At 35.6% G+C, this 10480-nt stretch overlaps 1 protein-coding gene and 1 long non-coding RNA gene across 3 annotated transcripts in view; one reads left to right on the top strand and one right to left on the bottom strand.

Annotated features, from left to right (window-relative positions):
- Positions 1-10480, top strand: part of LOC145278091 (protocadherin-11 X-linked-like) — a 155384-nt gene that overhangs the window by 102580 nt on the left and 42324 nt on the right. The window contains exon 1 of one of the 2 annotated variants that reach the window (XM_080130357.1): positions 10177-10398. The exons of the other annotated variant lie outside the window; for it this stretch is intronic. The gene's annotated coding sequence lies outside the window, so the exon portion shown is untranslated. Of the gene's footprint in view, positions 1-10176; positions 10399-10480 lie in introns of those variants that run through there. 2 annotated transcript variants of the gene reach the window in all.
- Positions 1-10480, bottom strand: part of LOC145278092 (uncharacterized) — a 170465-nt gene that overhangs the window by 51452 nt on the left and 108533 nt on the right. The window lies entirely within an intron of this gene.

Genomic DNA, 10480 nt, shown 5'->3' on the forward strand with positions numbered 1-10480 from the left:
TATGCTCACATGCATAAACTTGTAACAGCGCATATTTAACCGTGTCTCAACAGCTTATATCATTTTGTGGTCTCACAGCGGTGTCATTGGTAAGCCGAGCATATTTCACGACATGACACTGCAGAAAATAAATATAGATAGATTTATTAAACGGTGCGTATTATTGTAGTTGTAATGTAATCACGTGACTTCATGTGGTTAAACGCTGATTGGTCTTTGTTTCTTTCATTGTTTATGTTTGGCTTTTTTGTCTGAATCCTGCAATTATTTTCAATTTATATTATTGATATGTAAAAGCGGGCGAAAATTGGAATTAGTTTTTAAAAAAAATTTTAAATATTACTTTTGTGAGTTTTTTTTTTTTTTTCATTTTTGTGGGCCTTGTTTTCTGGAGTTTTAGCTGATGAGAACAGGTACTAAGGGATCAACATTGGGAAAATTGAAAAATTTGTTTTGACAAATCTACATTTCAGATTTTTTTTCGATCTCAAGTTTGGATATTTTTGTGTTCGCGTTTCTTTTTCCTAGAACTACCCGTCTGTGGCACATAATACTACGCGCTGCTTCCTGTAAAATATGGTTGATCTAAAATATATGATTTGGGTGCTATCAGTTTTTTGTTTTGTTTTGTTTTTTTGTAAAATAAAAAAAATTGACAACGTGAAAAAAAGAAGTTTTGAAAAGGGTAATTAAAACTACATCATCATCATCATCATCATGACCAAAAACAACAACAACAACAACAACAGTAGTTTAATGTCCGTTTTACATATTCCATCAGACAGAATTCGTGGAAATAAAAACAAAACCTTAAAAACATATCCAGACGAGAAAAACAGTGCAAATTGTATTGCGTTTGGTAACAGCAACCTTGTGTATATCATTTTTACCTCCATTTTTATGCTGTTAACTATGCTGCAGTATTCCGCTGATATGCATTTATATAGTTTATATTTCCATGTCTTTAAGAAGAAACTGTTCTTTGTTATCAAGCGACAGACCCAAGTTCATCTGGTATTAATATATAACTTGGGTGATGCAGTAAGAACCTTGTCAGTGCTTGAGATTACGATCGATTGGAAGTGATTTAAAATCACTCGACTTATAATTATGACCAACGGGAACATCTGGTGTAAATACAAGGATTATAACAGGAACGGAAATGTCGACGGATCATCCTGTCATGATTTAACGACCACGCCTAGTTTTCGTCGAATATCGTCATCAAATCTCGTAACCAGATCTAACTATAACAAACAATAGTTCACCAGTTCGCCAGATAATAAAGGCTTCCATTCCAGCAAACCCCATGGCAATAGAGTTTTATTGGAAACAAGATTCATGTCTTAAACCTCGACCAATAAAGACACACTTGTTTAAAAAATCAGGTCAGGTTGAAACAATAAACCTTTTATAAGGGGTCATTGGAATATTTGAAAATGAAAAATCTCAATTTTATGTGTTATAGAGTATTGCAAAATACTAAACGTTGTAGCACAACGGCTACTACAGATTGGAACGATAAAGTTGTCGTCCGAAAGAAAACAACACCACAGCTTTATTTTAATATATTGAAAAATATCAATTCAGGTTATGGCAGTAAATCTGATATCTATTTAATGTAGTCGCCTTCATCCTCAATCACTGCCTCGATACGGGTCCAGAACTGGAGTATTGCTCCACAAGCGGGGTCTCGGCGGATGGCGGCGATCAGGCTGGCTTTGGTGTTGTGGGAGGTCATGTTGGTAATGTTCTCGACGTATGAACAGTTGAAGTAGTCCAGTCAGTTCAGGTTGGGGAAGGAGGAGAGCAGTGAGAGTAGAGTACAAAGTTGTAGTACACTTTCTGAAGCCAAGCCCCGGTCTCTTTAGACTTGTGGACCGGCGCCTAGTCCCGCTGATACACACAGGGTCTACCAGCGGCCATCTGATTGCACCAGGGGATAACCACACTTTGGTATTGACTTTCAAGCCAACTTTGAAGATGTGAGGTGGCATTATGTGGCCTTTACTTGAAACCACACCAAATACCATAACCGTAGCCAGAAACTTTGTTTTCGTCACTCTGGGTACTCCCTGTTATTCGTTACAATCCAGCGATGCATTTTGAGGTGCTAGCAATGGTCCTGTTGTCATAACTTTGATCGGTACAGAGCATGAGTTGTAGAGCGGCGCATCGTCGATCTCGTTCGTTGAACATTTTGTCACTTTCAGACATGAGATTTGTCCACAACTGGCCAACTAGTAGATGGTTTGCAACAAAAAAAAAAAAACATTCATCATGTCAACTTTACAATTTTATCGTTCCACCCTGTAATAGTTATTCCATTAGGCCGTTACAGAAAATAATGACAACATAAAGCGCTGCGTATAAAAAGTCCTTTTAAATACATAATTCGGAGTTTATTTGTGGAAATTTTTATTTTTGGTAAATTTTATTTGTGGGAAATTTTATTTGTGGTAAATTTTAAAATATACGAGAATAGTTCCAAGAGAAATGCTTCTTATTTTTTCTTTTTTTTTTTTTTTTTTTTTTAGTTAGATCGATTGGCTAAGAAGTTGTTGCAAATTGCTTTGCTATGATGGCTAAACTTATCCATTCAAAACCTGAAAAACTCGTCTCTTTGTTGCAGATATTGACTGTATGAGACTCTAAGAAAGCATACCCTGCCATGGACATGCGTCAGAAGCAGGAATACCTCATTGGATTCTTCCATGCAAACAATTGAAATGATCAACATTCACAGCCGCCTGTTGAACGTTTACGAAGTCGATGTAGTTAATTTCAGTACATTTAGGAGATGTGTTCGTCGATTTCAAAGCAGCGACAGAGATGTGAGTGACAAAGCGTGCTCCAGACACCCTTGCGCAACTACCATCCCATCGCTAGCAAAAGTGCATTGCGAATTATGGTGACTATGTATAAAAATAATTTCTGGACCACAAAAGTCGCTCGTTTTAATGGTACTACTCCCGTCTTCTTAGCTTAATTTTTAATTAGAAAACAGGATGCATTACTTTGGAACAAACCTCATTTTATGTCTTCTTAGAAATGTATTTTTAAGGCGTAGAAAATCATCAATGCTGATAATGACGTTTGCTGGCTTGTGTTGCATGAGTTCAAACTTGGCTCAGTGCCCTTAAAACTTCAGTCAGTATCAATGAAACAAAATGCTATAGTCAACTGGAAAGCAAAACCACGGTATTGCATTGCACAGATGGACACTAGGAAATAAACACTGCTCTTGGAATTTCTGTTTAATTTTAAGCAAAGGTAGACAGTGCGGAAATTTGTTGGCGCTTGTTGCAGCTAGTCATGTATTTGTTTCGAACGTTTTGCAGCGATGGGCTTTTTTTACAACGTGTTACCACTTATCAAGTCCCGGAAGCCACTCGGGGATAAGGGTTATTACATGTACAGTACGTTAGTGTTGAGATTTAATAAAGTGTCTACTTTAGGGAGGGGTTCATCAGGAATTTGTTACGTTGGACTTGAAGACATCCAGGTTGTAGTCAGGTGGGAAGCAGGCTACCGGAACAGAGTTCCACAGGAGTGCACTTCTAAGGAAGAAGCTTTGTTCATGGAATCTACGTTTTGATTTAAGCACAGATAAAGAGTGGGGAAAATTTTTGACAGTGGTTTCAGCTAGACGGGTGTTTTTCGTAAAATATTGGCGAGGGGGGTACCAGAGATTGGAGCTCAGACGAGCACCTGCAATGGAAATAACGATGAAACAAGTATAGGCTCGCAACGTCTCTTCTGTGGGAGAGAGGTTGCAGGGAAGAAAAAATGGCATCCCCCACTAAGCCACGAAGTCTATTTTGTACTCTGTCAAGGCATGATAGGCTTTTTTAGCAGCTCCTGTCCAGATATGGCAGCAGTATTCCATCCTTGGACGTACTTGGCTTTTATATAGATAGAGAATTGACCAGTAGTGAGATATCTTCTGGAGCGGTAAAAGGATCCCACCATATTTCCAGCGACCTTGGCAACAGGCTTGATGTACGTGTTCCATTTCAGATTAGGAGTAAAGGTCAACCCCAGAAGCTTGTAAAAACATGGGGCTTCTCCTAGACGAGAGCCATCTATTTCAATTGATGCCAGATGGGGATCAGAGCGTTGATGATGTAAAGATAGGAGTTTGGTTTTAATATCAGAAAGCATTTTTAAAGCATAGTAACCATCAATGATGAATATGCTTTAAACATGACCTTCGCCATATTGTGTTGCATGAGTTCAAACTTGGGCACAATGCCCCAGAATCTTCAGTTAATATCAATAAAGCAAAAATCCGCGTCAAATAGTCAAAGAAAACGGTTCAGACAGTTGCTCCCAGCACTGATAAAGTTTCACGTCATTTATAAATGCATTGAAAAAGATGAACAACCTTAAAAATGGGATCCTTATGAAGGAAGCGAGCATCAACATCCCAGACGGTTTGCAGCGTGCTCTGATTTCGTAACGCCACTGACCCCTTTTCAAAACTTTCTTGCATAGCAGCCAACAACATTTTATCAACGAAAACTTAAATAATCACGTATTAGATTGCAGAAATACATAGCTGCCCAATGCGCATACGAGGTGCTTTTAATAAGTTTCCAGACTTTTTCGTGTGGCCACTTTTATTGGTTGGTACACACATGAAAATCTAGTCTGTTCCAAGTAATCTCCTCCGGCTGTAATACACTTGTTGTACCGTTCAAACTTCTCGAAAACCCCATGGACGTCCTATTGCGTGGGCTTTTCAATGATCCTCGCCTCGGCCTCTTTTATCTCCTCAATTGTCTCACAACGACAGTGTCTAAGGTTTTCCTTGAACTTAGAGAATAACCAAAAATCACACAGAGCAAGGTTTGGACTATAAAGACTGGAGTTGTTTTTTTTATGCCTATGTTGGTCAAATTATCTGTGACAAGGATGGATTTATCGAATGTGGCATTGTTTCAAACTTTGCGCTAATCATCCAGATTGAGGATCTCATCAATAATTGTGTGTACAGTTCTCACACTGAGATCAAACTATGCACTTATTGTCTCTATATAAACACGTCGATTTTTATCATTTAATTTTTGTATTTGGCCAATCCACTCTAGTGATCTGACTTCCTTGCTCCTCCCACACCTCTCATCATCACTCACGCATATCATCATGCCTCACAGACTCCCTTCCTTCCATGAATCTCTTATGTTACTCAAAAATTAATGCTAGATTTATGCAAAATGGTTTAAAAGTATTCTGAACAATTGCATATAATTCTGTTACATTTTTCCAAGTTTAAAAGAGAATTTTATTGAATATCGTTCTTCTATAGTGTCCTCGCGTCGAGATTGCATTTTTGCAATTCACCAGCTGTGTCAATCAGATTTTAGTAGGGTGCATTCCAATTCCCGCTGGAGTTGTTTATTTGAGCTTGAGATCATAAAAATTGGTCAGTTATCTCATAGGATTCATAACAATAACGAACTGAATTTTCAAGTGTCTACGATTATCTTAAATTCTTGTACAAAATCTCTGGAAATTTATTGAGGGAACTTCGTCGTTTGACTAATTATTACATTTTTACTGTTCATTATTTATGAATCTTTCTTGACGCGGCCATTAATTTTGTATCAACCTTACGCTTTGCTTTCATGTCTTATTAATTCAATAATCTGTTACATAGCTATGAAGAGTGTTTCACAACTAAAATAATAACTCTCTTTATATTTACAATAGCAGGCCTCTCGGCGTTGTTCAGTCGTAAAATATGCATAACTATTATAGTTTAATTCATGCATATTTCTTATTTATTATTATAAAGCCAATTCTCTAGTGATCATGATCCAAGCCATGATTTCAGAAGTTATAAAAATCATGACTTAGGTAGCATCCGCGAGAATCGAAACCAGGATGATTAGAGCTTCGGCCTTATTCGCTATTTACTTCTCCAGCGTCGTTATCAGTTGACTTACCTACAGAGGGTTACGAAATGTCAACATTAAGCGACTTGGAACTATGAATGCTCAATTTTGCGCACGCGCAAAAGCAACAGCAGGAGTAATGTTTTATTCAACCTGCTTTGCCAAGGTAAATTGTTTTGCTTTCGATTTTGACGTTGAACGTTTACGAAATCGATGCAGTTAATTTCAGTACAGTTAGGAGATGTGTTCTTCGATTTCAAAGCAGCGACAGAGATGTGAGTGAACAAGCGTGCTCCAGACACCCTTGCGCAACTACCATCCCATCGCTGGCAAAAGTGCATTGCGAATTATTGTGTATAAAGATAATTTCTGGACCACAAAAAGTCGCTCGTTTTAATGGTACTACTCCCGTCTTCTTAGCTTAATTTTTAATTAGAAAACACGATGCATTACTTTTGGAACGAACCTCAATTACAATTAGCAGCAGATGGAAAGTATGATACATGTACAAATATCCTATATATCAATTTCAACTGTGTAGACCGTATATTCAGATAGGAGTTTGATAGAAAAATTTCGTACACACACTGACAAGGTCGTATATATATATATATATATATATATATATATATATATATATATATATATATATATTCGTGCAGAAATAATTTAAATGGGACTTTTAGCCCATTGACTTAGAATGTATACTTTATGCAAAATTGATTTTTGAATATGGCTAAACTTTTGCTCGTATGTGCATTGAACACTATTAATCCATACTAATCTCTACCCGTGAAGTGAAAAGATACTATAAGAATTAGTTCGTGAAAATTCATCATAACAATGATCCATGCAAAATTTAATCCAGATTGGCCCAGTAGTTTTGGGGAAAAGCGGGAATAAATTAAGGGAAATATAATATCGATTACGTTTTATGAAATGCTTAACTTTTAATATTGAATCATTATCAAATTGAATAATAAGCCTTTAGATTTTTATGTTTTGCTAGCTGGCTGCTCGGCGTTGCGCAGACGTAAAATATGATTAACTATGATATTTATAATTCATGCAGATTTTTTTTATTTATTATTATAGAGTCAATTCTCTATCGATTATTACATATTATATTATACCCAGTACATAACGTGTTCTAAAGTAAAAATAAAAAGTATAATTGGGGGTCATCAGCTAGAAGCTGAACCCAAATATATAGCGCTCCAGTCTTAATTGTTATAGATTGAGCTATCGATCAGAAACAGTTACAATTGATCCGACTTTGACACATTAATCTATATGTATGCATGCGTACAAATTACACGTTTAGCCAACTTACGCCCAATGAGTTGTAATATTTTTCAAGTCTTATCCTTTAGCAGCTATTTTTACCGGCACATAAACCTAGAAAACAAGTCCACAAAACATGCAATGATTTTACGCGCCTCGCACTGCTCTGCAACTTTGCGTCTGGTTAGAGTTGCACGTTAAAAAAGGAAGACAGACAGACAGACATGAAGACGTAGTGAGTTTTATAAATTAGAGTAGAAAATATTATAATATAATCTTCTTTTTTTTTTCAATGTTTAATTCCAAGTCAGTAAAAGATTCTATTTACAATATTTGAACATTCAATATGCCAAATTCTGTGCACTGTTTGACACTTTGAAAAGACTTTATTTCTTTTGCGATATTATTATTGTGATTTTTTTTCAAAATATTCAATCAACAAATCACCAATTTTTCAGGGAAAACGTTTATGTTTACCATAGAGAGAAAACACTCATGAATAACTCAATAATATGAACTGTAATACGTGAAAAACTAATTTATAGTTGCTGTTTGTTTTGTGGAAAGAGTTTTAAGTATTAGATGACATTTAAAAATCAACAATATGGTCCCTCATTGCCAAACTTTCAAATAAAACACCCAACTAGCTACAGCAACTATCACAATCTCCGCAACTTTCTATGTGTGCCTAAATCTAAATGCAGATTCCATTAACAAAGTTTCTTTCCTAGAACTGCTCGCCTGTGAAACATTCCACTGATTTGCTTTCCGGGCGACAACAATATGGTCGCCTTAATATCCAATGTAAACAAGTTCCTGTTAAGTCGTCAATATAAAAAATCAAATTCTACCTAATTTACACCATTAACATTCATTAACCCTTATCCTCGAGGGATGCTAGGGCCTTCATAAGTGGTGATATGTAAATAAAATAGGTACTTAGTGATAGACCGAAATGATGAGACATTCCTTGTGTTTATGGAAATACCATTCGAGATTACTGCTTGCCGTTTTTTTTTTTTTTTTTTTTTTTTGACAACTGTATCTACATTTCAACTTTTTGTCGATAATAAACATTATCAAGTTAGGATATTTTTGAATACTTGTTTTTCTCTTAGAACTATCCGTCTGTGGAACATAATACTACGGTGTGCTTCCCGACAGATTATAGCCTGGTTGTTTTTAAGTAGAATTTATCAAACTCACTATGGCTGTCTGTTAGTCTGTCTCCATATTTTCAAACTCTGCCCTTTCCAAAACTAGAAGTCTCAGAGCGGCGCTAGAGGCCTAAAATGATTGGCCTTTTTATGGTCCGTTCTTTTATGGGTTTACGCCGGTTAAAATAATTTTTAAAGTGTCAAAAATGAGTCAAAATGGCAACAACAAAAAATCGTGACGCATTTTGTACATTCATCTTTATCTTTAATCATTTCATATGCGTGTCACCTTTTTACAGTGGTAACGTCACCAGCTTTGAATACTACAGTTTTGCTATCGGTTTCGATTTTAGCTGATGGCACCCAAATACTTTTCATTTTACTTTAGAAATCACGACTCTATAATAATATATACGAAATCTGGACAAATTAAAATATCATATTTAAGCGTATTTTACGAACGGGCAACGTCTCCCCCCTATTCTTATGTAAACAACTCATTTTCTTAACTCTTATTTAATTTAATTCTGTCCAATCTCCAACATTACCTCGACTATTACGTGTTGTCTCACCGGCCACCGGACACTCATTAATACTTATCCTTGAGTGGGCTTAGGGGTTTGATACACATAAATTCTTTGATTAAAAATAATAATACATTAAGATATCTATCTTGTTTATTACTCCCTAAATAGCAAGTTCTAACAATGATCGACTATAAGGCGAATCAGGCCATAATCTCCACAAAATCGTCCGAATAGGACGTCTGGTTGCGAGTCTAGCTGATTGACATGTAATAGTTATTTGCATAAAAATTCAAAACTATGGCGAAAGGCGACGAGGAGAATAGACAAAACGTAAAAATTAGGCAAAAAGTGAAATAATTAAAATTAGTGGCGGCACAAAATTTAATGATTTCATTTTTTGAAAAGATATTAGTAATTTCCTGTCTTCTTATTTCTTTACATATTTTTTCATGCCTAAGAAATGTAATACAAATAAACTTCATAATTTTTCGATTCAGAAAAGATTTGATTTTTTTTCTGATACAAATACATAAATACTACTTTTATACAAAACATAAAGTCCGAAATATTAAAAAGGTTCTTTTATGGCCTATTAATTTTTATGATGACAATAATTTTTTTTTTAATGTGTGAACATAGTGTAAATGGATAAATACATAAAGACTGCATTTAGGCATGCAATCTGCGTTTTGGGTTTTTTTTTTACAAAGGCATCACCACTTATCAAGGCCAAGAGGCCACTCGAAGATAAGGGTTAAAGAGTATACAATAGATAATTGGAAAATATAGTAATCGTTAGTAATGGAAATTCGGTGAATTTGTTAACTTATATGAAACGGCTCATCAAAAACTTGTTTACGTTAGACTTGAAGACAACCATATTGTAGTCAGCTGGAAAGCAGGAAAACAGAACACAATTCCATAGGCGTGCAGTTCTAAGAAAGAAGCTTTACTCATGGAATCTACGTTTAGATTTAGGCACAGATAAAGAGTGAGGGAAATTATTGATAGTGTTTTCTGCTAGACGGGTGAATGTTTGGCGAGTAGGGACCATAGATTGGAGCTCAGTCAAGCACTTAGTTTTAAACACTTTTCTTTTAAGGAATTTTCACACTGTCTAGTTTTCATTTTTATCGATGGCAAGAATCTCTAGTTATTGTGATTACTGTGTTTGTCTCCTTTAACAACACGGTGTCAACTACTGCAATTACCAAGAGTGTAATGTGTACTTATTTAAAGTGGATGACGTTAGAAATGCAGTTGACCTAAACAGTCTGACGTCATAAAATAGAAAATTACCAAAATTCTGTTCAAAGTATAATAGTTGCCAAAAGATATATGAATAACATTCATGAAATGGCTACGGTAAAAAGCAAGTGCCATTTTTCGGATATGAGACAAGGTCGGTTTTATGGGAGAGATATTTCCTCCCCTAAATAAGGCCCCCTTACAAGCAAACCTTATTGAGATATACATTGTCGATGCTAAATGCATAGTTTATTTTCGTGTGGATATGTACAACAAAAGATCGTAAGTAAAATATTTAGTAATTCTTGAATGTTTGCAATTATAGTTTCCAAACTACGTTAAAAAATAATTTTTTGGTAATTTT

The sequence above is a fragment of the Euprymna scolopes genome, chromosome 6 (assembly GCF_053919585.1).
Source record: "Euprymna scolopes isolate OS-2025 chromosome 6, ASM5391958v1, whole genome shotgun sequence".
NCBI classification, from domain to species: domain Eukaryota; kingdom Metazoa; phylum Mollusca; class Cephalopoda; order Sepiida; family Sepiolidae; genus Euprymna; species Euprymna scolopes.